The sequence below is a fragment of the Hyla sarda genome, chromosome 1, assembly GCF_029499605.1.
Source record: "Hyla sarda isolate aHylSar1 chromosome 1, aHylSar1.hap1, whole genome shotgun sequence".
Taxonomy (NCBI): domain Eukaryota; kingdom Metazoa; phylum Chordata; class Amphibia; order Anura; family Hylidae; genus Hyla; species Hyla sarda.
The window spans coordinates 257,847,572-257,875,056 of NC_079189.1; the positions used below are offsets into that span (position 1 = coordinate 257,847,572).

At 50.6% G+C, this 27,485-nt stretch overlaps 18 pseudogenes; all 18 read right to left on the reverse strand.

Annotated features, from left to right (window-relative positions):
- Positions 1–194: 194 nt before the first annotated feature.
- Positions 195–314, reverse strand: LOC130327754 (5S ribosomal RNA; annotated as a pseudogene).
- An 82-nt stretch (positions 315–396) lies between these two features.
- LOC130333608 (5S ribosomal RNA) lies at positions 397–516 on the reverse strand (annotated as a pseudogene).
- Positions 517–4,176: 3,660 nt separating this feature from the next.
- Positions 4,177–4,296, reverse strand: LOC130352861 (5S ribosomal RNA; annotated as a pseudogene).
- Positions 4,297–4,572: 276 nt separating this feature from the next.
- Positions 4,573–4,692, reverse strand: LOC130322774 (5S ribosomal RNA; annotated as a pseudogene).
- A 284-nt stretch (positions 4,693–4,976) lies between these two features.
- LOC130324139 (5S ribosomal RNA) lies at positions 4,977–5,096 on the reverse strand (annotated as a pseudogene).
- Positions 5,097–6,956: 1,860 nt separating this feature from the next.
- On the reverse strand, positions 6,957–7,076 carry LOC130322785 (5S ribosomal RNA; annotated as a pseudogene).
- A 284-nt stretch (positions 7,077–7,360) lies between these two features.
- LOC130324144 (5S ribosomal RNA) lies at positions 7,361–7,480 on the reverse strand (annotated as a pseudogene).
- An 877-nt stretch (positions 7,481–8,357) lies between these two features.
- On the reverse strand, positions 8,358–8,477 carry LOC130327140 (5S ribosomal RNA; annotated as a pseudogene).
- A 486-nt stretch (positions 8,478–8,963) lies between these two features.
- LOC130317210 (5S ribosomal RNA) lies at positions 8,964–9,083 on the reverse strand (annotated as a pseudogene).
- Positions 9,084–9,355: 272 nt separating this feature from the next.
- LOC130315062 (5S ribosomal RNA) lies at positions 9,356–9,475 on the reverse strand (annotated as a pseudogene).
- A 4,868-nt stretch (positions 9,476–14,343) lies between these two features.
- On the reverse strand, positions 14,344–14,463 carry LOC130352986 (5S ribosomal RNA; annotated as a pseudogene).
- Positions 14,464–16,143: 1,680 nt separating this feature from the next.
- LOC130347551 (5S ribosomal RNA) lies at positions 16,144–16,263 on the reverse strand (annotated as a pseudogene).
- A 1,682-nt stretch (positions 16,264–17,945) lies between these two features.
- Positions 17,946–18,065, reverse strand: LOC130333214 (5S ribosomal RNA; annotated as a pseudogene).
- Positions 18,066–20,545: 2,480 nt separating this feature from the next.
- LOC130352181 (5S ribosomal RNA) lies at positions 20,546–20,665 on the reverse strand (annotated as a pseudogene).
- An 82-nt stretch (positions 20,666–20,747) lies between these two features.
- Positions 20,748–20,867, reverse strand: LOC130350234 (5S ribosomal RNA; annotated as a pseudogene).
- A 1,088-nt stretch (positions 20,868–21,955) lies between these two features.
- LOC130322654 (5S ribosomal RNA) lies at positions 21,956–22,075 on the reverse strand (annotated as a pseudogene).
- Positions 22,076–22,347: 272 nt separating this feature from the next.
- Positions 22,348–22,467, reverse strand: LOC130315072 (5S ribosomal RNA; annotated as a pseudogene).
- Positions 22,468–25,233: 2,766 nt separating this feature from the next.
- Positions 25,234–25,353, reverse strand: LOC130352182 (5S ribosomal RNA; annotated as a pseudogene).
- Positions 25,354–27,485: the final 2,132 nt, after the last annotated feature.

The following is a 27,485-nucleotide window of genomic DNA, read 5'->3' on the forward strand; positions in this document are numbered from 1 at the left end:
GCACCCGGGATTCCCAGCCAGTCTCCCATGCTGGTACTTACCAGGCCCGAAGCTGGGAAGCAGTCTGCGATCTGACGAGAACAGGCGCATTTAGCTTAGGATGGCCGTAGACATCTTCACACCCTGTATACTGTGCATTTAAGCATCAATAAATCCTTTTCAGAATCGGAACGGAAGGCGGCAACAGATTAAAATGTCAACTGCACCCGGGATTCCCAGCCAGTCTCCCATGCTGGTACTTACCAGGCCCTAAGCTGGGTAGCAGTCTGCGATCTGATGAGAGCAGGCGCGTTCAGCTTAGGATGGCCGTTGACAGCTTCACATTTTGTATACTGTGCATTTAAGCATCAATAAATCCTTTTCGGAATCGAAACGGAAGGCGGCAACAGAGCAAAATGTCAACGGCAGCCGGGATTCCCAGCCAGTCTCCCATGCTGGTACTTACCGGGCCCTAAGCTGGGTAGCAGTCTGCGATCTGACGAGAGCAGGCGCGTTCAGCTTAGGATGGCCGTTGACAGCTTCTTGCCCTTTATACTGTGCATTTAAGCATCAATAAATCCTTTTCGGAATCGGAACGGAAGGCGGCAACAGAGCAAAATGTCAACGGCAGCCGGGATTCCCAGCCAGTGTCCCATGCCGGTACTTACCGGGCCCTAAGATCTGTACCAGTCTGCGATCTGACGAGAACAGGCGCATTCAGCTTAGGATGGCCGTAGACATCTTCACACCCTGTATACTGTGGATTTAAGCATCAATAAATCCTTTTCGGAATCGGAGCGTAAGGCGGCAACAGAGCAAAATGTCAATGACACCTGGGATTCCCAGCCAGTCTCCCATGCTGGTACTTAACAGGCCCTAAGCTGGGTAGCAGTCTGCGATCTGACGAGAGCAGGCGCGTTCAGCTTAGGATGGCCGTTGACAGCTTCACACTTTGTATACTGTGGATTTAAGCATCAATAAATAATTTTCGGAATCGGAGCAGAAACAGAGCAAAATGTCAACTGCACCCGGGATTCCCAGCCAGTCTCCCATGCTGGTACTTACCAGGCCCGAAGCTGGGAAGCAGTCTGCGATCTGACGAGAACAGGCGCATTCAGCTTAGGATGGCCGTAGACATCTTCACACCCTGTATACTGTGCATTTAAGCATCAATAAATCCTTTTCAGAATCGGAACGGAAGGCGGCAACAGAGCAAAATGTCAACGGCAGCCGGGATTCCCAGCCAGTGTCCCATGCCGGTACTTACCGGGCCCTAAGATCTGTACCAGTCTGCGATCTGACGAGAGCTGGCGCGTTAAGCTTAGGATGGCCGTCGACAGCTTCACACCTTGTATACTGTGGATTTAAGCATCAATAAATTATTTTCGGAATCGGAGCGGAAGGCAGCAATAGAGCAAAATGTCAACGGCACCTGGGATTCCCAGCCAGTCTCCCCTGCCAGTACTTACCGGGCCTTAAGCTGGGTAGCAGTCTGCGATCTGACGAGAGCAGGCGCGTTCAGCTTACGATGGCCATTGACAGCTTCATGCTTTTTATACTGTGCATTTAAGCATCAATAAATCCTTTTCGGAATCGGAGAGGAAGGCGGCAACAGAGCAAAATGTCAATAGCACCTTGGATTGCCAGCCAGTCTCCCATGCCCGTACTTGCCAGGCAGCAGTCTGCGATCTGACAAGAACAGGCACATTCAGCTTAGGATAGCCGTAGACGGCTTCACACCCTGTATACTGTGGATTTAAACATCAATAAATCATTTTCGGAATCGAAGCGAAAGGCGGCTACAGAGCAAAAAGTGAACACCACCTGGGATTCCCAGCCAGTCTCCCATGCTGGTACTTAACGGGCCCTAAGCTGGGTAGCAGTCTGCGATCTGACGAGAGCAGGCACGTTCAGCTTAGGATGGCCGTTGACAGCTTCACACTTTGTATACTGTTGATTTAAGCATCAATAAATAATTTTCAGAATCGGAGCAGAAACAGAGCAAAATGTCAACTGCACCCGCGATTCCCAGCCAGCCTCCCATGCTGGTACTTACCAGGCCCGAAGCTGGGAAGCAGTCTGCGATCTGACGAGAACAGGCGCATTCAGCTTAGGATGGCCGTAGACATCTTCACACCCTGTATACTGTGGATTTAAGCATCAATAAATCCTTTTCGGAATCGGAGCGTAAGGCGGCAACAGAGCAAAACGTCAACGGCAGCCGGGATTCCCAGCCAGTGTCCCATGCCGGTACTTACCGGGCCCTAAGATCTGTACCAGTCTGCGATCTGACGAGAGCAGGCGCGTTAAGCTTAGGATGGCCGTCGACAGCTTCACACCTTGTATACTGTGGATTTAAGCATCAATAAATTATTTTCGGAATCGAAGCGGAGGGCAGCAATAGAGCAAAATGTCAACGGCACCTGGGATTCCCAGCCAGTCTCCCATGCCAGTTCTTACCGGGCCCTAAGTTGGGTAGCAGTCTGCGATCTGACGAGACCAGGCGCGTTCAGCTTAGGATGGCTGTTGACAGCATCTCGCCCTTTATACTGTGCATTTAAGCATCAATAAATTCTTTTCGGAATCGGAGCGGAAGGCAGCAATAGAGCAAAATTTCAACAGCACCCAGGATTCCCAGCCAGTCTCCCACGCCAGTACTTACCGGGCCCTAAGCTGGGTAGCAGTCTGCGATCGGACGAGTGCAGGCGCGTTTAGCTTAGGATGGCCATTGACAGCTTCATGCTTTTTATACTGTGCATTTAAGCATCAATAAATCCTTTTCGGAATCGGAGAGGAAGGCGGCAACAGAGCAAAATGTCAATAGCACCTTGGATTGCCAGCCAGTCTCCCATGCCCGTACTTGCCGGGCAGCAGTGTGCGATCTGACAAGAACAGGCACATTCAGCTTAGGATAGCCGTAGACGGCTTCACACCCTGTATACTGTGGATTTAAGCACCAATAAATCCTTTTCGGAATCGGAGCGGAAGGCGGCTACAGAGCAAAATGTCAACAACACCTGGGATTCCCAGCCAGTCTCCCATGCTGGTAGTTACCGGGACTAAGCTGGGTAGCAGTCTGCGATCTGACGAGAGCAGGCGCGTTCAGCTTAGGATGGCTGTTGACAGCTTCATGCCCTTTATACTGTGCATTTAAGCATCAATAAATAATTTTCCGAATCGGAGCGGAAGGCGGCAACAGAGCAAAATGTCAACTGCACCCGGGATTCCCAGCCAGTGTCCCATGCCGGTACCTACCGGGCCCTGAGATCTGTACCAGTCTGCGATCTGACGAGAGCAGGCGCGTTAAGCTTAGGATGGCCGTTGACAGCTTCACACTTTGTATACTGTGGATTTAAGCATCAATAAATCATTTTCGGAATCGGAGCAGAAACAGAGCAAAATGTCAACTGCACCCGGGATTCCCAGCCAGTCTCCCATGCTGGTACTTACCAGGCCCGAAGCTGGGAAGCAGTCTGCGATCTGACGAGAACAGGCGCATTCAGCTTAGGATGGCCGTAGACATCTTCACACCCTGTATACTGTGGATTTAAGCATCAATAAATCCTTTTCGGAATCGGAGCGTAAGGCGGCAACAGAGCAAAATGTCAACGGCAGCCGGGATTCCCAGCCAGTGTCCCATGCCGGTACTTACCGGGACCTAAGATCTGTACCAGTCTGCGATCTGACGAGAGCAGGCGCGTTAAGCTTAGGATGGCCGTCGACAGCTTCACACCTTGTATACTGTGGATTTAAGCATCAATAAATTCTTTTCGGAATCGGAGCGGAGGGCAGCAATAGAGCAAAATGTCAACGGCACCTGGGATTCCCAGCCAGTCTCCCATGCCAGTACTTACCGCGCCCTAAGCTGGGTAGCAGTCTGCGATCTGACGAGAGCAGGCGCGTTCAGCTTAGGATGGCCATTGACAGCTTCATGCTTTTTATACTGTGCATTTAAGCATCAATAAATCCTTTTCGGAATCGGAGAGGAAGGCGGCAACAGAGCAAAATGTCAATAGTTCCTTGGATTGCCAGCCAGTCTCCCATGCCCGTACTTGCCGGGCAGCAGTCTGCGATCTGACAAGAACAGGCACATTCAGCTTAGGATAGCCGTAGACGGCTTCACACCCTGTATACTGTGGATTTAAGCATCAATAAATCCTTTTCGGAATTGAAGCGGAAGGCGGCTACAGAGCAAATTGTCAACAACACCTGGGATTCCCAGCCAGTCTCCCATGCTGATACTTACCGGGCCCTAAGCTGGGTAGCAGTCTGCGATCTGACGAGAGCAGGCGCGTTCAGCTTAGGATGGCCGTTGACAGCTTCCCACTTTGTATACTGTGGATTTAAGCATCAATAAATAATTTTCGGAATCGGAGCAGAAACATAGCAAAATGTCAACGGCAGCCGGGATTCCAGCCAGTCTCCCATGCTGGTACTTACCAGGCCCGAAGCTGGGTAGCAGTCTGCGATCTGACGAGAACAGGCGCATTAAGCTTAGGAAGGCCGTAGACATCTTCACACCCTGTATACTGTGGATTTAAGCATCAATAAATCCTTTTAGGAATCGGAGCGGAAGGCGGCAACAGAACAAAATGTCAACGACACCTGGGATTCCCAGCCAGTCTCCCATTCTGGTACTTACCGGGCCCTAAGCTGGGTAGCAGTCTGCGATCTGACGAGAGCAGGCACGTTCAGCTTAGGATGGCCGTTGACAGCTTCTCGCCCTTTATACTGTGCATTTAAGCATCAATAAATCCTTTTCGGAATCGGAACGGAAGGCGGCAACAGAGCAAAATGTCAACGGCAGCCGGGATTCCCAGCCAGTGTCTCATGCCGGTACTTACCGGGCCCTAAGATCTGTACCAGTCTGCGATCTGACGAGAGCAGGCGCGTTAAGCTTAGGATGGCCGTCGACAGCTTCACACCTTGTATACTGTGGATTTAAGCATCAATAAATTCTTTTCGGAATCGGAGCGGAAGGCAGCAATAGAGCAAAATGTCAACAGCACCCGGGATTCCCAGCCAGTCTCCCATGCCAGTACTTACCGGGCCCTAAGCTGGGTAGCAGTCTGCGATCTGACGAGAGCAGGCACGTTCAGCTTAGGATGGCCGTTGACAGCTTCTCGCCCTTTATACTGTGCATTTAAGCATCAATAAATCCTTTTCGGAATCGGAGAGGAAGGCGGCAACAGAGCAAAATGTCAATAGCACCTTGGATTGCCAGCCAGTCTCCCATGCCCGTACTTGCCGGGCAGCAGTGTGCGATCTGACAAGAACAGGCACATTCAGCTTAGGATAGCCGTAGACGGCTTCACACCCTGTATACTGTGGATTTAAGCACCAATAAATCCTTTTCGGAATCGGAGCGGAAGGCGGCTACAGAGCAAAATGTCAACAACACCTGGGATTCCCAGCCAGTCTCCCATGCTGGTAGTTACCGGGACTAAGCTGGGTAGCAGTCTGCGATCTGACGAGAGCAGGCGCGTTCAGCTTAGGATGGCTGTTGACAGCTTCATGCCCTTTATACTGTGCATTTAAGCATCAATAAATAATTTTCCGAATCGGAGCGGAAGGCGGCAACAGAGCAAAATGTCAACTGCACCCGGGATTCCCAGCCAGTGTCCCATGCCGGTACCTACCGGGCCCTGAGATCTGTACCAGTCTGCGATCTGACGAGAGCAGGCGCGTTAAGCTTAGGATGGCCGTTGACAGCTTCACACTTTGTATACTGTGGATTTAAGCATCAATAAATCATTTTCGGAATCGGAGCAGAAACAGAGCAAAATGTCAACTGCACCCGGGATTCCCAGCCAGTCTCCCATGCTGGTACTTACCAGGCCCGAAGCTGGGAAGCAGTCTGCGATCTGACGAGAACAGGCGCATTCAGCTTAGGATGGCCGTAGACATCTTCACACCCTGTATACTGTGGATTTAAGCATCAATAAATCCTTTTCGGAATCGGAGCGTAAGGCGGCAACAGAGCAAAATGTCAACGGCAGCCGGGATTCCCAGCCAGTGTCCCATGCCGGTACTTACCGGGACCTAAGATCTGTACCAGTCTGCGATCTGACGAGAGCAGGCGCGTTAAGCTTAGGATGGCCGTCGACAGCTTCACACCTTGTATACTGTGGATTTAAGCATCAATAAATTCTTTTCGGAATCGGAGCGGAGGGCAGCAATAGAGCAAAATGTCAACGGCACCTGGGATTCCCAGCCAGTCTCCCATGCCAGTACTTACCGCGCCCTAAGCTGGGTAGCAGTCTGCGATCTGACGAGAGCAGGCGCGTTCATTTTAGGATGGCCATTGACAGCTTCATGCTTTTTATACTGTGCATTTAAGCATCAATAAATCCTTTTCGGAATCGGAGAGGAAGGCGGCAACAGAGCAAAATGTCAATAGTTCCTTGGATTGCCAGCCAGTCTCCCATGCCCGTACTTGCCGGGCAGCAGTCTGCGATCTGACAAGAACAGGCACATTCAGCTTAGGATAGCCGTAGACGGCTTCACACCCTGTATACTGTGGATTTAAGCATCAATAAATCCTTTTCGGAATTGAAGCGGAAGGCGGCTACAGAGCAAATTGTCAACAACACCTGGGATTCCCAGCCAGTCTCCCATGCCGGTACTTACTGAGCCCTAAGCTGGGTAGCAGTCTGCAATCTGACGAGAGCAGGCGCGTTCAGCTTAGGATGGCCGTTGACAGCTTCCCACTTTGTATACTGTGGATTTAAGCATCAATAAATAATTTTCGGAATCGGAGCAGAAACATAGCAAAATGTCAACGGCAGCCGGGATTCCAGCCAGTCTCCCATGCTGGTACTTACCAGGCCCGAAGCTGGATAGCAGTCTGCGATCTGACGAGAACAGGCGCATTAAGCTTAGGAAGGCCGTAGACATCTTCACACCCTGTATACTGTGGATTTAAGCATCAATAAATCCTTTTAGGAATCGGAGCGGAAGGCGGCAACAGAACAAAATGTCAACGACACCTGGGATTCCCAGCCAGTCTCCCATTCTGGTACTTACCGGGCCCTAAGCTGGGTAGCAGTCTGCGATCTGACGAGAGCAGGCACGTTCAGCTTAGGATGGCCGTTGACAGCTTCTCGCCCTTTATACTGTGCATTTAAGCATCAATAAATCCTTTTCGGAATCGGAACGGAAGGCGGCAACAGAGCAAAATGTCAACGGCAGCCGGGATTCCCAGCCAGTGTCTCATGCCGGTACTTACCGGGCCCTAAGATCTGTACCAGTCTGCGATCTGACGAGAGCAGGCGCGTTAAGCTTAGGATGGCCGTCGACAGCTTCACACCTTGTATACTGTGGATTTAAGCATCAATAAATTCTTTTCGGAATCGGAGCGGAAGGCAGCAATAGAGCAAAATGTCAACAGCACCCGGGATTCCCAGCCAGTCTCCCATGCCAGTACTTACCGGGCCCTAAGCTGGGTAGCAGTCTGCGATCTGACGAGAGCAGGCACGTTCAGCTTAGGATGGCCGTTGACAGCTTCTCGCCCTTTATACTGTGCATTTAAGCATCAATAAATCCTTTTCGGAATCGGAGAGGAAGGCGGCAACAGAGCAAAATGTCAATAGCACCTTGGATTGCCAGCCAGTCTCTCATGCCCGTACTTGCCGGGCAGCAGTCTGCGATCTGACAAGAACAGGCACATTCAGCTTAGGATAGCCGTAGACGGCTTCACACCCTGTATACTGTGGATTTAAGCATCAATAAATCCTTTTCGGAATCGGAGCGGAAGGCGGCTACAGAGCAAAATGTCAACAACACCTGGGATTCCCAGCCAGTCTCCCATGCTGGTACTTACCGGGCCTAGGCTGGGTAGCGATCTGCGATCTGACGAGAGCAGGCGCGTTCAGCTTAGGATGGCCGTTGACAGCTTCGCGCCCTTTATACTGTGCATTTAAGCATCAATAAATAATTTTCCGAATCGGAGCGGAAGGCGGCAACAGAGCAAAATGTCAACTGCACCCGGGATTCCCAGCCAGTCTCCCATGCAGGTACTTACCGGGCCCTAAGCTGGGTAGCAGTCTGCGATCTGACGAGAGCAGGCGCGTTCAGCTTAGGATGGCCGTTGACAGCTTCTCGCCCTTTATACTGTGCATTTAAGCATCAATAAATCCTTTTCGGAATCGGAACGGAAGGCGGCAACAGAGCAAAATGTCAACGGCAGCCGGGATTCCCAGCCAGTGTCCCATGCCGGTACTTACCGGGCCCTAAGATCTGTACCAGTCTGCGATCTGACGAGAACAGGCGCATTTAGCTTAGGATGGCCGTAGACATCTTCACACCCTGTATACTGTGCATTTAAGCATCAATAAATCCTTTTCAGAATCGGAACGGAAGGCGGCAACAGATTAAAATGTCAACTGCACCCGGGATTCCCAGCCAGTCTCCCATGCTGGTACTTACCAGGCCCTAAGCTGGCTAGCAGTCTGCGATCTGATGAGAGCAGGCGCGTTCAGCTTAGGATGGCCGTTGACAGCTTCACATTTTGTATACTGTGCATTTAAGCATCAATAAATCCTTTTCGGAATCGAAACGGAAGGCGGCAACAGAGCAAAATGTCAACGGCAGCCGGGATTCCCAGCCAGTCTCCCATGCTGGTACTTACCGGGCCCTATGCGGGGTAGCAGTCTGCGATCTGACGAGAGCAGGCGCGTTCAGCTTAGGATGGCCGTTGACAGCTTCTCGCCCTTTATACTGTGCATTTAAGCATCAATAAATCCTTTTCGTAATCGGAACGGAAGGCGGCAACAGAGCAAAATGTCAACGGCAGCCGGGATTCCCAGCCAGTGTCCCATGCCGGTACTTACCGGGCCCTAAGATCTGTACCAGTCTGCGATCTGACGAGAACAGGCGCATTCAGCTTAGGATGGCCGTAGACATCTTCACACCCTGTATACTGTGGATTTAAGCATCAATAAATCCTTTTCGGAATCGGAGCGGAAAGCAGCAATAGAGCAAAATGTCAACGGCACCCGGGATTCCCAGCCAGTCTCCCATGCTGGTACTTACCGGGCCCTAAGCTGGGTAGCAGTCTGCGATCTGACGAGAGCAGGCGCGTTCAGCTTAGGATGGCCATTGACAGCTTCATGCTTTTTATACTGTGCATTTAAGCATCAATAAATCCTTTTCGGAATCGGAGAGGAAGGCGGCAACAGAGCAAAATGTCAATAGCACCTTGGATTGCCAGCCAGTCTCCCATGCCCGTACTTGCCGGGCAGCAGTCTGCGATCTGACAAGAACAGGCACATTCAGCTTAGGATAGCCGTAGACGGCTTCACACCCTGTATACTGTGGATTTAAGCATCAATAAATCCTTTTCGGAATCGGAGCGGAAGGCGGCTACAGAGCAAAATGTCAACAACACCTGGGATTCCCAGCCAGTCTCCCATGCTAGTACTTACCGGGCCCTAAGCTGGGTAGCAGTCTGCGATCTGACGAGAGCAGGCGCGTTCAGCTTAGGATGGCCGTTGACAGCTTCACGCCCTTTATACTGTGCATTTAAGCATCAATAAATCCTTTTCCGAATCGGAGCGGAAGGCGGCTACAGAGCAAAATGTCAACTGCACCCGGGATTCCCAGCCAGTCTCCCATGCTGGTACTTACCAGGCCCTAAGCTGGGTAGCAGTCTGCGATCTGACGAGAGCAGGCGCGTTCAGCTTTGGATGGCCGTTGACAGCTTCACACTTTGTATACTGTGCATTTAAGCATCAATAAATCCTTTTCGGAATCGGAACTGAAGGCGGCATAAGAGCAAAATGTCAACGGCAACCGGGATTCCCAGCCAGTCTCCCATGCCAGTACTTACCGGGCCCTAAGCTGGGTAGCAGTCTGCGATGTGACGAGAGCAGGCGCGTTCAGCTTAGGATGGCCATTGACAGCTTCATGATTTTTATACTGCGCATTTAACCCCTTAAGGACCAAGGACGTACCGGTACGTCCTTGGTCCTGCTCTTCTGATATAACGCGGGGTTACACAGTAACCCCGCGTCATATCATGGCGGGCCCGGCGTCATAGTGAAGCCGGGACCCGCCTCTAATAGCGCGCAGCGCCGATCGCGGCGCCGCGCGCTATTAACCCTTTAGCCGCGCGCTCAAAGCTGAGCCGCGCGGCTAAAAGTGAAAGTGAAAGTTCCCGGCTAGCTCAGTCGGGCTGTTCGGGATAGCCGCGGCTAATCGCGGCATCCCGAACAGCTGACAGGACAGCGGGAGGGCCCCTACCTGCCTCCTCGCTGTCCGATCGCCGAATGACTGCTCAGTGCCTGAGATTCAGGCATGAGCAGTCATCCGGCAGATTCGTCGATCACTGGTTTCCTATGAGAAACCAGTGATCAATGATGAAGATCAGTGTGTGCAGTGTTATAGGTCCCTATGGGACCTATAACACTGCAAAAAAAAAGTGAATAAAGATCATTTAACTCCTCCCCTATTAAAAGTTTGAATCACCCCCCTTTTCCAATAATAAAAAAAACACAGTGTAAATAAAAATAAAAATAAACATATGTGGTATCACCGCGTGCGGAAATGTCCGAATTATAAAAATATATCATTAATTAAACCGCTCGGTCAATGGCGTGCGCGCAAAAAAATTCCAAAGTCCAAAATAGTGCATTTTTGGTCACTTTTTATATCATTTAAAAATGAATAAAAAGTGATCAATAAGTCCTATCAATACAAAAATGGTACCGTTAAAAACTTCAGATCACGGCGCAAAAAATGAGGGCTCATACCGCCCCATACACGGAAAAATAAAAAAGTTATAGGGGTCAGAAGATGACAATTTTAAACGTATTAATTTTCCTGCATGTAGTTATGATTTTTTCCAGAAGTCCGACAAAATCAAACCTATATAAGTAGGGTATCATTTTAATCGTATGGACCTACAGAATACATATCAGGTGTCATTTTTACCGAAAAATGTACTACGTAGAAACGGAAGCCCCCAAAAGTTACAAAACAGCGTTTTTTTTTCAATTTTGTCGCACAATGATTTTTTTTCCCGCTTCACCATAGATTTTTGAGCAAAATGACAGACGTCATCACAAAGTAGAATTGGTGGCGCAAAAAATAAGCCATCATATGGATTTTTAGGTGTAAATTTGAAAGAGTTATGATTTTTTAAAGGCCAGGAGCAAAAAACGAAAATGCAAAAACGGAAAAACCTCCGGTCCTTAAGGGGTTAAGCATCAATAAATCCTTTTTCGGAATCGGAGCGGAAGGCGGCAACAGAGCAAAATGTCAACTGCACCCGGGATTCCCAGCCAGTCTCCCATGCCGGTACTTACTGAGCCCTAAGCTGGGTAGCAGTCTGCAATCTGACGAGAGCAGGCACGTTCAGCTTAGGATGGCCGTTGACAGCTTCTCGCCCTTAATACTGTGCATTTAGGCATCAATAAATCCTTTTCGGAATCGGAACGGAAGGCGGCAACAGAGCAAAATGTCAACGGCAGCCGAGATTCCCAGCCAGTGTCCCATGCCAGTACTTACCAGGCCCTAAGCTGGGTAGCAGTCTTCGATCTGACGAGAGCAGGCACGTTCAGCTTAGGATGGCCATTGACAGCTTCATGATTTTTATACTGTGCATTTAAGCATCAATAAATCCTTTTCGGAATCGGAACGGAAGGCGGCAACAGAGCAAAATGTCAACTGCACCCGGGATTCCCAGCCAGTCTCCCAAGCCGGTACTTAATGGGCCCTAGGCTGGGTAGCAGTCTGCGATCTGACGAGAGCAGGCGCGTTCAGCTTAGGATGGCCATTGACAGCTTCATGCTTTTTATACTGTGCATTTAAGCATCAATAAATCCTTTTCGGAATCGGAACGGAAGGCGGCAACAGAGCATAATGTCAACTGCACCCGGGATTCCCAGGTGCATTTAAGCATCAATAAATATTTTTATTAATCGGAGAGGAAGGCGGCAACAAAGCAAAATGTCAACGGCACCTTGGATTGCCAGCCAGTCTCCCATGCCGGTAACTGCCGGGCAGCGGTCTGCGATCTGAGGAGAGCAGGCACGTTCAGGCTTAGGATGGCCGTTGACAGCTTCACACCCTGTGTATTGTGGATTTAAGCATAAATAAATCCTTTTCCGAATCGGAGCGGAAGGCGGCAACAGATTAAAATGTCAACTGCACCCGGGATTCCCAGCCAGTCTCCCATGCTGGTACTTACCAGGCCCTAAGCTGGGTAGAAGTCTGCGATCTGACGAGAGCAGGCGCGTTCAGCTTAGGATGGCCATTGACAGCTTCACACTTTGTATACTGTGAATTTAAGTATCAATAAATAATTTTCGGACTCGTAGCAGAAACAGAGCAAAATGTCAACTCCACCTGGGATTCCCAGCCAGTCTCCCATGCTGGTACTTACCAGGCCCGAAGCTAGGTAGCAGTCTGCGATCTGACGAGAACAGGCGCATTCAGCTTAGGATGGCCGTAGACATCTTCACACCCTGTATACTGTGGATTTAAGCATCAATAAATCCTTTTCGGAATCGGAGCGTAAGGCGGCAACAGAGCAAAATGTCAACGACACCTGGGATTCCCAGCCAGTCTCCCATGCTGGTACTTACTGGGCCCTAAGCTGGGTAGCAGTCTGCGATCTGACGAGAGCAGGCGCGTTTAGCTTAGGATGGCCGTTGACAGCTTCACGCCCTTTATACTGTGCATTTAAGCATCAATAAATCCTTTTCGGAATCGGAACTGAAGGCGGCATAAGAGCAAAATGTCAACGGCAATCGGGATTCCCAGCCAGTCTCCCATGCCAGTACTTACCGGGCCCTAAGCTGGGTAGCAGTCTGCGATTTGACGAGAGCAGGCGCGTCCAGCTTAGGATGGCCATTGACAGCTTCATGATTTTTATACTGCGCATTTAAGCATCAATAAATCCTTTTTCGGAATCGGAGCGGAAGGCGGCAACAGAGCAAAATGTCAACTGCACCCGGGATTCCCAGCCAGTCTCCCATGCCGGTACTTACTGAGCCCTAAGCTGGGTAGCAGTCTGCAATCTGACGAGAGCAGGCGCGTTCAGCTTAGGATGGCCGTTGACAGCTTCTCGCCCTTTATACTGTGCATTTAGGCATCAATAAATCCTTTTCGGAATCGGAAACGGAAGGCGGCAACAGAGCAAAATGTCATCGGCAGCCGGGATTCCCAGCCAGTGTCCCATGCCGGTACTTACCGGGCCCTAAGATCTGTACCAGTCTGCGATCTGACAAGAGCAGGCGCGTTAAGCTTAGGATGGCCGTCGACAGCTTCACACCTTGTATACTGTGGATTTAAGCATCAATAAATTATTTTCGGAATCGGAGCAGAAGGCGGCAACAGAGCAAAAGGTCAACGACACCTGGGATTCCCAGCCAGTCTCCCATGCTGGTACTTACCGGGCCCTAAGATCTGTACCAGTCTGCGATCTGACGAGAACAGGCGCATTCAGCTTAGGATGGCCGTTGACAGGTTCACACTTTGTATACTGTGCATTTAAGCATCAATAAATCCTTTTCGGAATCGGAACCGGAACGGAAGGCGGCAACAGAGCAAAATGTCAACGGCAGCCGGGATTCCCAGCCAGTGTCCCATGCCGGTACTTACCGGGCCCTAAGATCTGTACCAGTCTGCGATCTGACGAGAGCAGGCGCGTTAAGCTTAGGATGGCCGTTGACAGCTTCACACTTTGTATACTGTGGATTTAAGCATCAATAAATAATTTTCGGAATCGGAGCAGAAACAGAGCAAAATGTCAACTGCACCCGGGATTCCCAGCCAGTCTCCCATGCTGGTACTTACCAGGCCCGAAGCTGGGTAGCAGTCTGCGATCTGACGAGAACAGGCGCATTCAGCTTAGGATGGCTGTAGACATCTTCACACCCTGTATACTGTGGATTTAAGCATCAATAAATCATTTTCGGAATCGGAGCGTAAGGCGGCAACAGAGCAAAAGGTCAACGACACCTGGGATTCCCAGCCAGTCTCCCATGCTGGTACTTACCGGGCCCTAAGCTGGGTAGCAGTCTGCGATCTGACGAGAGCAGGCACGTTCAGCTTAGGATGCCCGTTGACAGCTTCTCGCCCTTCATACTGTGCATTTAAGCATCAATAAATCCTTTTCGGAATCGGAAACGGAAACGGAAGGCGGCAACAGAGCAAAATGTCAACGGCAGCCGGGATTCCCAGCCAGTGTCCCATGCCGGTACTTACCGGGCCCAAAGATCTGTACCAGTCTGCGATCTGACAAGAGCAGGCGCGTTAAGCTTAGGATGGCCGTCGACAGCTTCACACCTTGTATACTGTGGATTTAAGCATCAATAAATTCTTTTCGGAATCGGAGCGGAAGGCAGCAATAGAGCAAAATGTCAACGGCACCCGGGATTCCCAGCCAGTCTCCCATGCCAGTACTTACCAGGCCCTAAGCTGGGTAGCAGTCTGCGATCTGACGAGAGCAGGCGCGTTCAGCTTAGGACAGCCATTGACAGCTTCATGCTTTTTATACTGTGCATTTAAGTATCAACAAATCCTTTTCGGAATCGGAGAGGAAGGCAGCAACAGAGCAAAATGTCAATAGCACCTTGGATTGCCAGCCAGTCTCCCATGCCCGTACTTGCCGGGCAGCAGTCTGCGATCTGACAAGAACAGGCACATTCAGCTTAGGATAGCCGTAGACGGCTTCACACCTTGTATACTGTGGATTTAAGCATCAATAAATTATTTTCGGAATCGGAGCGGAAGGCAGCAATAGAGCAAAATGTCAACCGCACCCGGGATTCCCAGCCAGTCTCCCATGCCAGTACTTACCGGGCCCTAAGCTGGGTAGCAGTCTGCGATCTGACGAGAGCAGGCACGTTCAGCTTAGGACAGCCATTGACTGCTTCATGCTTTTTATACTGTGCATTTAAGCATCAATAAATCCTTTTCGGAATCGGAGAGGAAGGCGGCAACAGAGCAAAATGTCAATAGCACCTTGGATTGCCAGCCAGTCTCCCATGCCCGTACTTGCCGGGCAGCAGTCTGCGATCTGACAAGAACAGGCACATTCAGCTTAGGATAGCCGTAGACGGCTTCACACCCTGTATACTGTGGATTTAAGCATCAATAAATCCTTTTCGGAATCGGAGCGGAAGGCGGCTACAGAGCAAAATGTCAACAACACCTGGGATTCCCAGCCAGTCTCCCATGCTGGTACCTACCGGGCCCTAAGCTCGGTAGCAGTCTGCGATCTGACGAGAGCAGGCGCGTTTAGCTTAGGATGGCCGTTGACAGCTTCACGCCCTTTATACTGTGCATTTAAGCATCAATAAATCCTTTTCCGAATCGGAGCGGAAGGCGGCAACAGATTAAAATGTCAACTGCACCCGGGATTCCCAGCCAGTCTCCCATGCTGGTACTTACCAGGCCCTAAGCTGGGTATCAGTCTGCGATCTGACGAGAGCAGGCGCATTCAGCTTAGGATGGCCGTTGACACGTTCACACTTTGTATACTGTGTATACTGTGCATTTAAGCATCAATAAATCCTTTTCGGAATCGGAACGGAAGGCGGCAACAGAGCAAAATGTCAACGGCAGCCGGGATTCCCAGCCAGTGTCCCATGCCGGTACTTACCGGGCCCTAAGATCTGTACCAGTCTGCGATCTGACGAGAGCAGGCGCGTTAAGCTTAGGATGGCCGTTGACAGCTTCACACCTTGTATACTGTGGATTTAAGCATCAATAAATTCTTTTCGGAATCGGAGCGGAAGGCAGCAATAGAGCAAAATGTCAATGGCAACCGGTATTCCCAGCCAGTCTCCCATGCCAGTACTTACCGGGCCCTAAGCTGGGTAGCAGTCTGCAATCTGACGAGAGCAGGCGCGTTCAGCTTAGGATGGCCATTGACACGTTCACACTTTGTATACTGTGTATACTGTGCATTTAAGCATCAATAAATCCTTTTCGGAATCGGAGAGGAAGGCGGTAACAGAGCAAAATGTCAATAGCACCTTGGATTGCCAGCCAGTCTCCCATGCCCGTACTTGCCGGGCAGCAGTCTGCGATCTGACAAGAACAGGCACATTTAGCTTAGGATAGCCGTAGACGGCTTCACACCCTGTATACTGTGGATTTAAGCATCAATAAATCCTTTTCGGAATCGGAGCGGAAGGCGGCTACAGAGCAAAATGTCAACAACACCTGGGATTCCCAGCCAGTCTCCCATGCTGGTACTTACCGAGCCCTAAGCTGGGTAGCAGTCTGCGATCTGACGAGAGCAGGCGCGTTCAGCTTAGGATGGCCGTTGACAGCTTCACGCCCTTTATACTGTGCATTTAAGCATCAATAAATCCTTTTCCGAATCGGAGCGGAAGGCAGCAACAGATTAAAATGTCAACTGCACCCAGGATTCCCAGCCAGTCTCCCATGCTGGTACTTACCAGGCCCTAAGCTGGGTAGCAGTCTGCGATCTGACGAGAGCAGGCGCGTTCAGCTTAGGATGGCCGTTGACAGCTTCACACTTTGTATACTGTGCATTTAAGCATCAATAAATCCTTTTCGGAATCGGAACTGAAGGCGGCATAAGAGCAAAATGTCAACCGGGATTCCCAGCCAGTCTCCCATGCCAGTACTTACCGGGCCCTAAGCTGCTTAGCAGTCTGCGATGTGACAAGAGCAGGCGTGTTCAGCTTAGGATGGCCATTGACAGCTTCTTGATTTTTATACTGCGCATTTAAGCATCAATAAATCCTTTTTCGGAATCGGAGCGGAAGGCGGCAACAGAGCAAAATGTCAACTGCACCCGGGATTCCCAGCCAGTCTCCCATGCCGGTACTTACTGGGCCCTAAGCTGGGTAGCAGTCTGCAATCTGACGAGAGCAGGCGGGTTCAGCTTAGGATGGCCGTTGACAGCTTCTCGCCCTTTATACTGTGCATTTAGGCATCAATAAATCCTTTTCGGAATCGGAACGGAAGGCGGCAACAGAGCAAAATGTCAACGGCAGCCGAGATTCCCAGCCAGTGTCCCATGCCAGTACTTACCAGGCCCTAAGCTGGGTAGCAGTCTGCGATCTGACGAGAGCAGGCGCGTTCAGCTTAGGATGTCCATTGACAGCTTCATGATTTTTATACTGTGCATTTAAGCATCAATAAATCCTTTTCGGAATCGGAACGGAAGGCGGCAACAGAGCAAAATGTCAACGACACCCGGGATTCCCAGCCAGTCTCCCCTGCTGGTACTTACCAGGCCCTAAGCTGGATAGCAGTCTGCGATCTGACGAGTGCAGGCACGTTCAGCTTAGGATGGCCATTGACAGCTTCTCGCCCTTTATACTGTGCATTTAAGCATCAATAAATCCTTTTCGGAATCGGAAACGGAAGGCGGCAACAGAGCAAAATGTCATCGGCAGCCGGGATTCCCAGCCAGTGTCCCATGTCGGTACTTACCGGGCCCTAAGATCTGTACCAGTCTGCGATCTGACAAGAGCAGGCGCGTTAAGCTTAGGATGGCCGTCGACAGCTTCACACCTTGTATACTGTGGATTTAAGCATCAATAAATTATTTTCGGAATCGGAGCGGAAGGCAGCAATAGAGCAAAATGTCAACCGCACCTGGGATTCCCAGCCAGTCTCCCATGCCAGTACTTACCGGGCCCTAAGCTGGGTAGCAGTCTGCGATCTGACGAGAGCAGGCACGTTCAGCTTAGGACAGCCATTGACAGCTTCATGCTTTGTATACTGTGCATTTAAGCATCAATAAATCCTTTTCGGAATCGGAGAGGAAGGCGGCAACAGAGCAAAATGTCAATAGCACCTTGGATTGCCAGCCAGTCTCCCATGCCCGTACTTGCCGGGCAGCAGTCTGCGATCTGACAAGAACAGGCATATTCAGCTTAGGATAGCCGTAGACGGCTTCACATCCTGTATACTGTGGATTTAAGCATCAATAAATCCTTTTCGGAATCGGAGCGGAAGGCGGCTACAGAGCAAAATGTCAACAACACCTGGGATTCCCAGCCAGTCTCCTATGCTGGTACCTACCGGGCCCTAAGCTGGGTAGCAGTCTGCGATCTGACGAGAGCAGGCGCGTTCAGCTTAGGATGGCCGTTGACAGCTTCACGCCCTTTATACTGTGCATTTAAGCATCAATAAATCCTTTTCCGAATCGGAGCGGAAGGCGGCAACAGATTAAAATGTCAACTGCACCCGGGATTCCCAGCCAGTATCCCATGCTGGTACTTACCAGGCCCTAAGCTGGGTATCAGTCTGCGATCTGACGAGAGCAGGCGCATTCAGTTTAGGATGGCCGTTGACAGGTTCACACTTTGTATACTGTGCATTTAAGCATCAATAAATCCTTTTCGGAATCGGAACGGAACGGAAGGCGGCAACAGAGCAAAATGTCAACGGCAGCCGGGATTTCCAGCCAGTGTCCCATGCCGGTACTTACCGGGCCCTAAGATCTGTACCAGTCTGCGATCTGACGAGAGCAGGCGCGTTAAGCTTAGGATGGCCATTGACAGCTTCACACCTTGTATACTGTGGATTTAAGCATCAATAAATTTTTTTCGGAATCGGAGCGGAAGGCAGCAATAGAGCAAAATGTCAATGGCAACCGGTATTCCCAGCCAGTCTCCCATGCCAGTACTTACCGGGCCCTAAGCTGGGTAGCAGTCTGCAATCTGACGAGAGCAGGCGCGTTCAGCTTAGGATGGCCATTGACAGCTTCATGCTTTTTATACTGTGCATTTAAGCATCAATAAATCCTTTTCGGAATCGGAACGGAAGGCGGCAACAGAGCAAAATGTCAACTGCACCCGGATTCCCAGCCAGTCTCCCATGCCGGTACTTACTGGGCCCTAAGCTGGGTAGCGGTCTGCGATCTGACGAGAGCAGGCGCGTTCAGCTTAGGATGGCCGTTGACATCTTCACGCCTTGTATATTGTGGATTTAAGCATCAATAAATATTTTTATTAATCGGAGAGGAAGGCGGCAACAGAGCAAAATGTCAATGGCACCTTGTATTGCCAGCCAGTCTCCCATGCCGGTAACTGCCGGGCAGCAGTCTGTGATCTGAGGAGAGCAGGCACGTTCAGGCTTAGGATGGCCGTTGACAGCTTCACACCCTGTGTATTGTGGATTTAAGCATCAATAAATCCTTTTCCGAATCGGAGCGGAAGGCGGCAAAAGATTAAAATGTCAACTGCACCCGGGATTCCCAGCCAGTCTCCCATGCTGGTACTTACCAGGCCCTAAGCTGGGTAGAAGTCTGCGATCTGACGAGAGCAGGCGCGTTCAGCTTAGGATGGCCATTGACAGCTTCACACTTTGTATACTGTGGATTTAAGCATCAATAAATAATTTTCGGACTCGTAGCAGAAACAGAGCAAAATGTCAACTCCACCCGGGATTCCCAGCCAGTCTCCCATGCTGGTACTTACCAGGCCCGAAGCTGGGTAGCAGTCTGCGATCTGACGAGAACATGCGCATTCAGCTTAGGATGGCCGTAGACATCTTCACACCCTGTATACTGTGGATTTAAGCATCAATAAATCCTTTTCGGAATCGGAGCGTAAGGCGGCAACAGAGCAAAATGTCAACGACACCTGGGATTCCCAGCCAGTCTCCCATGCTGGTACTTTCCGAGCCCTAAGCTGGGTAGCAGTCTGCGATCTGACGAGAGCAGGCATGTCCAGCTTAGGATGGCCGTCGACAGCTTCTTGCCCTTTATACTGTGCATTTAAGCATCAATAAATCCTTTTCCGAATCGGAGCGGAAGGCGGCAACAGATTAAAATGTCAACTGCACCCGGGATTCCCAGCCAGTATCCCATGCTGGTACTTACCAGGCCCTAAGCTGGGTATCAGTCTGCGATCTGACGAGAGCAGGCGCATTCAGCTTAGGATGGCCGTTGACACATTCACACTTTGTATACTGTGCATTTAAGCATCAATAAATCCTTTTCGGAATCGGAACGGAAGGCGGCAACAGAGCAAAATGTCAACGGCAGCCGGGATTCCCAGCCAGTGTCCCATGCCGGAACTTACCGGGCCCTAAGATCTGTACCAGTCTGCGATCTGACGAGAGCAGGCGCGTTAAGCTTAGGATGGCCGTTGACAGCTTCACACCTTGTATACTGTGGATTTAAGCATCAATAAATTCTTTTCGGAATCGGAGCGGAAGGCAGCAATAGAGCAAAATGTCAATGGCAACCGGTATTCCCAGCCAGTCTCCCATGCCAGTACTTACCAGGCCCTAAGCTGGGTAGCAGTCTGCAATCTGACGAGAGCAGGCGCGTTCAGCTTAGGATTGCCATTGACAGCTTCATGCTTTTTATACTGTGCATTTAAGCATCAATAAATCCTTTTCGGAATCGGAGAGGAAGGCGGTAACAGAGCAAAATGTCAATAGCACCTTGGATTGCCAGCCAGTCTCCCATGCCCGTACTTGCCGGGCAGCAGTCTGCGATCTGACAAGAACAGGCACATTCAGCTTAGGATAGCCGTAGACGGCTTCACACCCTGTATACTGTGGATTTAAGCATCAATAAATCCTTTTCGGAATCGGAGCGGAAGGCGGCTACAGAGCAAAATGTCAACAACACCTGGGATTCCCAGCCAGTGTCCCATGCTGGTACTTACCGGGCCCTAAGCTGGGTAGCAGTCTGCGATCTGACGAGAGCAGGCGCGTTCAGCTTAGGATGGCCGTTGACAGCTTCACGCCCTTTATACTGTGCATTTAAGCATCAATAAATCCTTTTCCGAATCGGAGCGGAAGGCAGCAACAGATTAAAATGTCAACTGCACCCGGGATTCCCAGCCAGTCTCCCATGCTGGTACTTACCAGGCCCTAAGCTGGGTAGCAGTCTGCGATCTGACGAGAGCAGGCGCGTTCAGCTTAGGATGGCCGTTGACAGCTTCACACTTTGTATACTGTGCATTTAAGCATCAATAAATCCTTTTCGGAATCGGAACTGAAGGCGGCATAAGAGCAAAATGTCAACCGGGATTCCCAGCCAGTCTCCCATGCCAGTACTTACCGGGCCCTAAGCTGCTTAGCAGTCTGCGATGTGACAAGAGCAGGCGTGTTCAGCTTAGGATGGCCATTGACAGCTTCGTGATTTTTATACTGCGCATTTAAGCATCAATAAATCCTTTTTCGGAATCGGAGCGGAAGGCGGCAACAGAGCAAAATGTCAACTGCACCCGGGATTCCCAGCCAGTCTCCCATGCCGGTACTTACTGGGCCCTAAACTGGGTAGCAGTCTGCAATCTGACGAGAGCAGGCGCGTTCAGCTTAGGATGGCCGTTGACAGCTTCTCGCCCTTTATACTGTGCATTTAGGCATCAATAAATCCTTTTCGGTATCGGAACGAAAGGCGGCAACAGAGCAAAATGTCAACGGCAGCCGAGATTCCCAGCCAGTGTCCCATGCCATTACTTACCAGGCCCTAAGCTGGGTAGCAGTCTGCGATCTGACGAGAGCAGGCGCATTCAGCTTAGGATGGCCATTGACAGCTTCATGATTTTTATACTGTGCATTTAAGCATCAATAAATCCTTTTCGGAATCGGAACGAAAGGCGGCAACAGAGCAAAATGTCAACGACACCCGGGATTCCCAGCCAGTCTCCCCTGCTGGTACTTACCAGGCCCTAAGCTGGATAGCAGTCTGCGATCTGACGAGTGCAGGCACGTTCAGCTTAGGATGGCCGTTGACAGCTTCTCGCCCTTTATACTGTGCATTTAAGCATCAATAAATCCTTTTCGGAATCGGAAACGGAAGGCGGCAACAGAGCAAAATGTCAACGGCAGCCGGGATTCCCAGCCAGTGTCCCATGTCGGTACTTACCGGGCCCTAAGATCTGTACCAGTCTGCGATCTGACAAGAGCAGGCGCGTTAAGCTTAGGATGGCCGTCGACAGCTTCACACCTTGTATACTGTGGATTTAAGCATCAATAAATTCTTTTCGGAATCGGAGCGGAAAGCAGCAATAGAGCAAAATGTCAACGGCACCCGGGGTTCCCAGCCAGTCTCCCATGCTGGTACTTACCGGGCCCTAAGCTGGGTAGCAGTCTGCGATCTGACGAGAGCAGGCGCGTTCAGCTTAGGATGGCCATTGACAGCTTCATGCTTTTAATACTGTGCATTTAAGCATCAATAAATCCTTTTCGGAATCGGAGAGGAAGGCGGCAACAGAGCAAAATGTCAATAGCACCTTGGATTGCCAGCCAGTCTCCCATGCCCGTACTTGCCGGGCAGCAGTCTGCGATCTGACAAGAACAGGCACATTCAGCTTAGGATAGCCGTAGACGGCTTCACACCCTGTATACTGTGGATTTAAGCATCAATAAATCATTTTCGGAATCAGAGCGGAAGGCGGCAACAGAGCAAAATGTCAACAACACCTGGGATTCCCAGCCAGTCTCCCATGCTAGTACTTACCGGGCCCTAAGCTGGGTAGCAGTCTGCGATCTGACGAGAGCAGGCGCGTTCAGCTTAGGATGGCCGTTGACAGCTTCAAGCTCTTTATACTGTGCATTTAAGCATCAATAAATCCTTTTCCGAATCGGAGCGGAAGGCAGCAACAGATTAAAATGTCAACTGCACCCGGGATTCCCAGCCAGTCTCCCATGCTGGTACTTACCAGGCCCTAAGCTGGGTAGCAGTCTGCGATCTGACGAGAGCAGGCGCGTTCAGCTTCGGATGGCCGTTGACAGCTTCACACTTTGTATACTGTGCATTTAAGCATCAATAAATCCTTTTCGGAATCGGAACTGAAGGCGGCATGAGAGCAAAATGTCAACGGCAACCGGGATTCCCAGCCAGTCTCCCATGCCAGTACTTACCGGGCCCTAAGCTGGGTAGCAGTCTGCGATGTGACGAGAGCAGGCGCGTTCAGCTTAGGACGGCCATTGACAGCTTCATAATTTTTATACTGCGCATTTAAGCATCAATAAATCCTTTTTCGGAATCGGAGCGGAAGGCGGCAACAGAGCAAAATGTCAACTGCACCCGGGATTCCCAGCCAGTCTCCCATGCCGGTACTTACTGAGCCCTAAGCTGGGTAGCAGTCTGCAATCTGACGAGAGCAGGCACGTTCAGCTTAGGATGGCCGTTGACAGCTTCTCGCCCTTTATACTGTGCATTTAGGCATCAATAAATCCTTTTCGGAATCGGAACGGAAGGCGGCAACAGAGCAAAATGTCAACGGCAGCCGAGATTCCCAGCCAGTGTCCCATGCCAGTACTTACCAGGCCCTAAGCTGGGTAGCAGTCTGCGATCTGACGAGAGCAGGCGCGTTCAGCTTAGGATGGCCATTGACAGCTTCATGATTTTTATACTGTGCATTTAAGCATCAATAAATCCTTTTCGGAATCGGAACGGAAGGCGGCAACAGAGCAAAACGTCAACTGCACCCGGGATTCCCAGCCAGTCTCCCATGCCGGTACTTAATGGTCCCTAGGCTGGGTAGCAGTCTGCGATCTGACGAGAGCAGGTGCGTTCAGCTTAGGATGGCCATTGACAGCTTCATGCTTTTTATACTGTGCATTTAAGCATCAATAAATCCTTTTCGGAATCGGAACGGAAGGCGGCAACAGAGCATAATGTCAACTGCACCCGGGATTCCCAGGTGCATTTAAGCATCAATAAATATTTTTATTAATCGGAGAGGAAGGCGGCAACAAAGCAAAATGTCAACGGCACCTTGGATTGCCAGCCAGTCTCCCATGCCGGTAACTGCCGGGCAGCGGTCTGCGATCTGAGGAGAGCAGGCACATTCAGGCTTAGGATGGCCGTTGACAGCTTCACACCCTGTGTATTGTGGATTTAAGCATCAATAAATCCTTTTCCGAATCGGAGCGGAAGGCGGCAACAGATTAAAATGTCAACTGCACCCGGGATTCCCAGCCAGTCTCCCATGCTGGTACTTACCAGGCCCTAAGCTGGGTAGAAGTCTGCGATCTGACAAGAGCAGGCGCGTTCAGCTTAGGATGGCCGTTGACAGCTTCACACTTTGTATACTGTGGATTTAAGTATCAATAAATAATTTTCGGACTCGTAGCAGAAACAGAGCAAAATGTCAACTCCACCCGGGATCCCCAGCCAGTCTCCCATGCTGGTACTTACCAGGCCCGAAGCTAGGTAGCAGTCTGCGATCTGACGAGAACAGGCGCATTCAGCTTAGGATGGCCGTAGACATCTTCACACCCTGTATACTGTGGATTTAAGCATCAATAAATCCTTTTCGGAATCGGAGCGTAAGGCGGCAACAGAGCAAAATGTCAACGACACCTGGGATTCCCAGCCAGTCTCCCATGCTGGTACTTTCCGAGCCCTAAGCTGGGTAGCAGTCTGCGATCTGACGAGAGCAGGCACGTTCAGCTTAGGATGGCCGTTGACAGCTTCTTGCCCTTTATACTGTGCATTTAAGCATCAATAAATCCTTTTCCGAATCGGAGCGGAAGGCGGCAACAGATTAAAATGTCAACTGCACCCGGGATTCCCAGCCAGTATCCCATGCTGGTACTTACCAGGCCCTAAGCTGGGTATCAGTCTGCGATCTGACGAGAGCAGGCGCATTCAGCTTAGGATGGCCGTTGACACATTCACACTTTGTATACTGTGCATTTAAGCATCAATAAATCCTTTTCGGAATCGGAACGGAAGGCGGCAACAGAGCAAAATGTCAACGGCAGCCGGGATTCCCAGCCAGTGTCCCATGCCGGTACTTACCGGGCCCTAAGATCTGTACCAGTCTGCGATCTGACGAGAGCAGGCGCGTTAAGCTTAGGATGGCCGTTGACAGCTTCACACCTTGTATACTGTGGATTTAAGCATCAATAAATTCTTTTCGGAATCGGAGCGGAAGGCAGCAATAGAGCAAAATGTCAATGGCAACCGGTATTCCCAGCCAGTCTCCCATGCCAGTACTTACCGGGCCCTAAGCTGGGTAGCAGTCTGCAATCTGACGAGAGCAGGCGCGTTCAGCTTAGGATTGCCATTGACAGCTTCATGCTTTTTATACTGTGCATTTAAGCATCAATAAATCCTTTTCGGAATCGGAGAGGAAGGCGGTAACAGAGCAAAATGTCAATAGCACCTTGGATTGCCAGCCAGTCTCCCATGCCCGTACTTGCCGGGCAGCAGTCTGCGATCTGACAAGAACAGGCACATTCAGCTTAGGATAGCCGTAGACGGCTTCACACCCTGTATACTGTGGATTTAAGCATCAATAAATCCTTTTCGGAATCGGAGCGGAAGGCGGCTACAGAGCAAAATGTCAACAACACCTGGGATTCCCAGCCAGTGTCCCATGCTGGTACTTACCGGGCCCTAAGCTGGGTAGCAGTCTGCGATCTGACGAGAGCAGGCGCGTTCAGCTTAGGATGGCCGTTGACAGCTTCACGCCCTTTATACTGTGCATTTAAGCATCAATAAATCCTTTTCCGAATCGGAGCGGAAGGCAGCAACAGATTAAAATGTCAACTGCACCCGGGATTCCCAGCCAGTCTCCCATGCTGGTACTTACAAGGCCCTAAGCTGGGTAGCAGTCTGCGATCTGACGAGAGCAGGCGCGTTCAGCTTAGGATGGCCGTTGACAGCTTCACACTTTGTATACTGTGCATTTAAGCATCAATAAATCCTTTTCGGAATCGGAACTGAAGGCGGCATAAGAGCAAAATGTCAACCGGGATTCCCAGCCAGTCTCCCATGCCAGTACATACCGGGCCCTAAGCTGCTTAGCAGTCTGCGATGTGACAAGAGCAGGCGTGTTCAGCTTAGGATGGCCATTGACAGCTTCGTGATTTTTATACTGCGCATTTAAGCATCAATAAATCCTTTTTCGGAATCGGAGCGGAAGGCGGCAACAGAGCAAAATGTCAACTGCACCCGGGATTCCCAGCCAGTCTCCAATGCCGGTACTTACTGGGCCCTAAGCTGGGTAGCAGTCTGCAATCTGACGAGAGCAGGCGCGTTCAGCTTAGGATGGCCGTTGACAGCTTCTCGCCCTTTATACTGTGCATTTAGGCATCAATAAATCCTTTTCGGAATCGGAACGGAAGGCGGCAACAGAGCAAAATGTCAACGGCAGCCGAGATTCCCAGCCAGTGTCCCATGCCAGTACTTACCAGGCCCTAAGCTGGGTAGCAGTCTGCGATCTGACGAGAGCAGGCGCGTTCAGCTTAGGATGGCCGTTGACAGCTTCACGCCCTTTATACTGTGCATTTAAGCATCAATAAATCCTTTTCCGAATCGGAGCGGAAGGCAGCAACAGATTAAAATGTCAACTGCACCCGGGATTCCCAGCCAGTCTCCCATGCTGGTACTTACCAGGCCCTAAGCTGGGTAGCAGTATGCGATCTGACGAGAGCAGGCGCGTTCAGCTTAGGATGGCCGTTGACAGCTTCACACTTTGTATACTGTGCATTTAGGCATCAATAAATCCTTTTCGGAATCGGAACTGAAGGCAGCATAAGAGCAAAATGTCAACGGCAACCGGGATTCCCAGCCAGTCTCCCATGCCAGTACTTACCGGGCCCTAAGCTGGGTAGCAGTCTGCGATGTGACAAGAGCAGGCGCGTTCAGCTTAGGATGGCCATTGACAGCTTCATGATTTTTATACTGCGCATTTAAGCATCAATAAATCCTTTTTCGGAATCGGAGCGGAAGGCGGCAACAGAGCAAAATGTCAACTGCACCCGGGATTCCCAGCCAGTCTCCCATGCCGGTACTTACTGAGCCCTAAGCTGGGTAGCAGTCTGCAATCTGACGAGAGCAGGCGCGTTCAGCTTAGGATGGCCGTTGACAGCTTCTCGCCCTTTATACTGTGCATTTAGGCATCATTAAATCCTTTTCGGAATCGGAACGGAAGGCGGCAACAGAGCAAAATGTCAACGGCAGCCGGGATTCCCAGCCAGTGTCCCATGCCAGTACTTACCAGGCCCTAAGCTGGGTAGCAGTCTGCGATCTGACGAGAGCAGGCGCATTCAGCTTAGGATGGCCATTGACAGCTTCATGATTTTTATACTGTGCATTTAAGCATCAATAAATCCTTTTCGGAATCGGAACGGAAGGCGGCAACAGAGCAAAATGTCAACTACTCCCGGGATTCCCAGCCAGTCTCCCATGCCGCTACTTAATGGGCCCTAGGCTGGGTAGCAGTCTGCGATCTGACGAGAGCAGGCGCGTTCAGCTTAGGATGGCCATTGACAGCTTCATGCTTTTTATACTGTGCATTTAAGCATCAATAAATCCTTTTCGTAATCGGAACGGAAGGCGGCAACAGGGCATAATGTCAACTGCACCCGGGATTCCCAGCCAGTCTCCCATGCCGGTACTTACTGGGCCCTAAGCTGGGTAGCAGTCTGCGATCTGACGAGAGCAGGCGCGTTCAGCTTAGGATGGCCGTTGACATCTTCACGCCTTGTATACTGTGGATTTAAGCATCAATAAATATTTTTATTAATCGAAGAGGAAGGCGGCAACAAAGCAAAATGTCAACGGCACCTTGGATTGCCAGCCAGTCTCC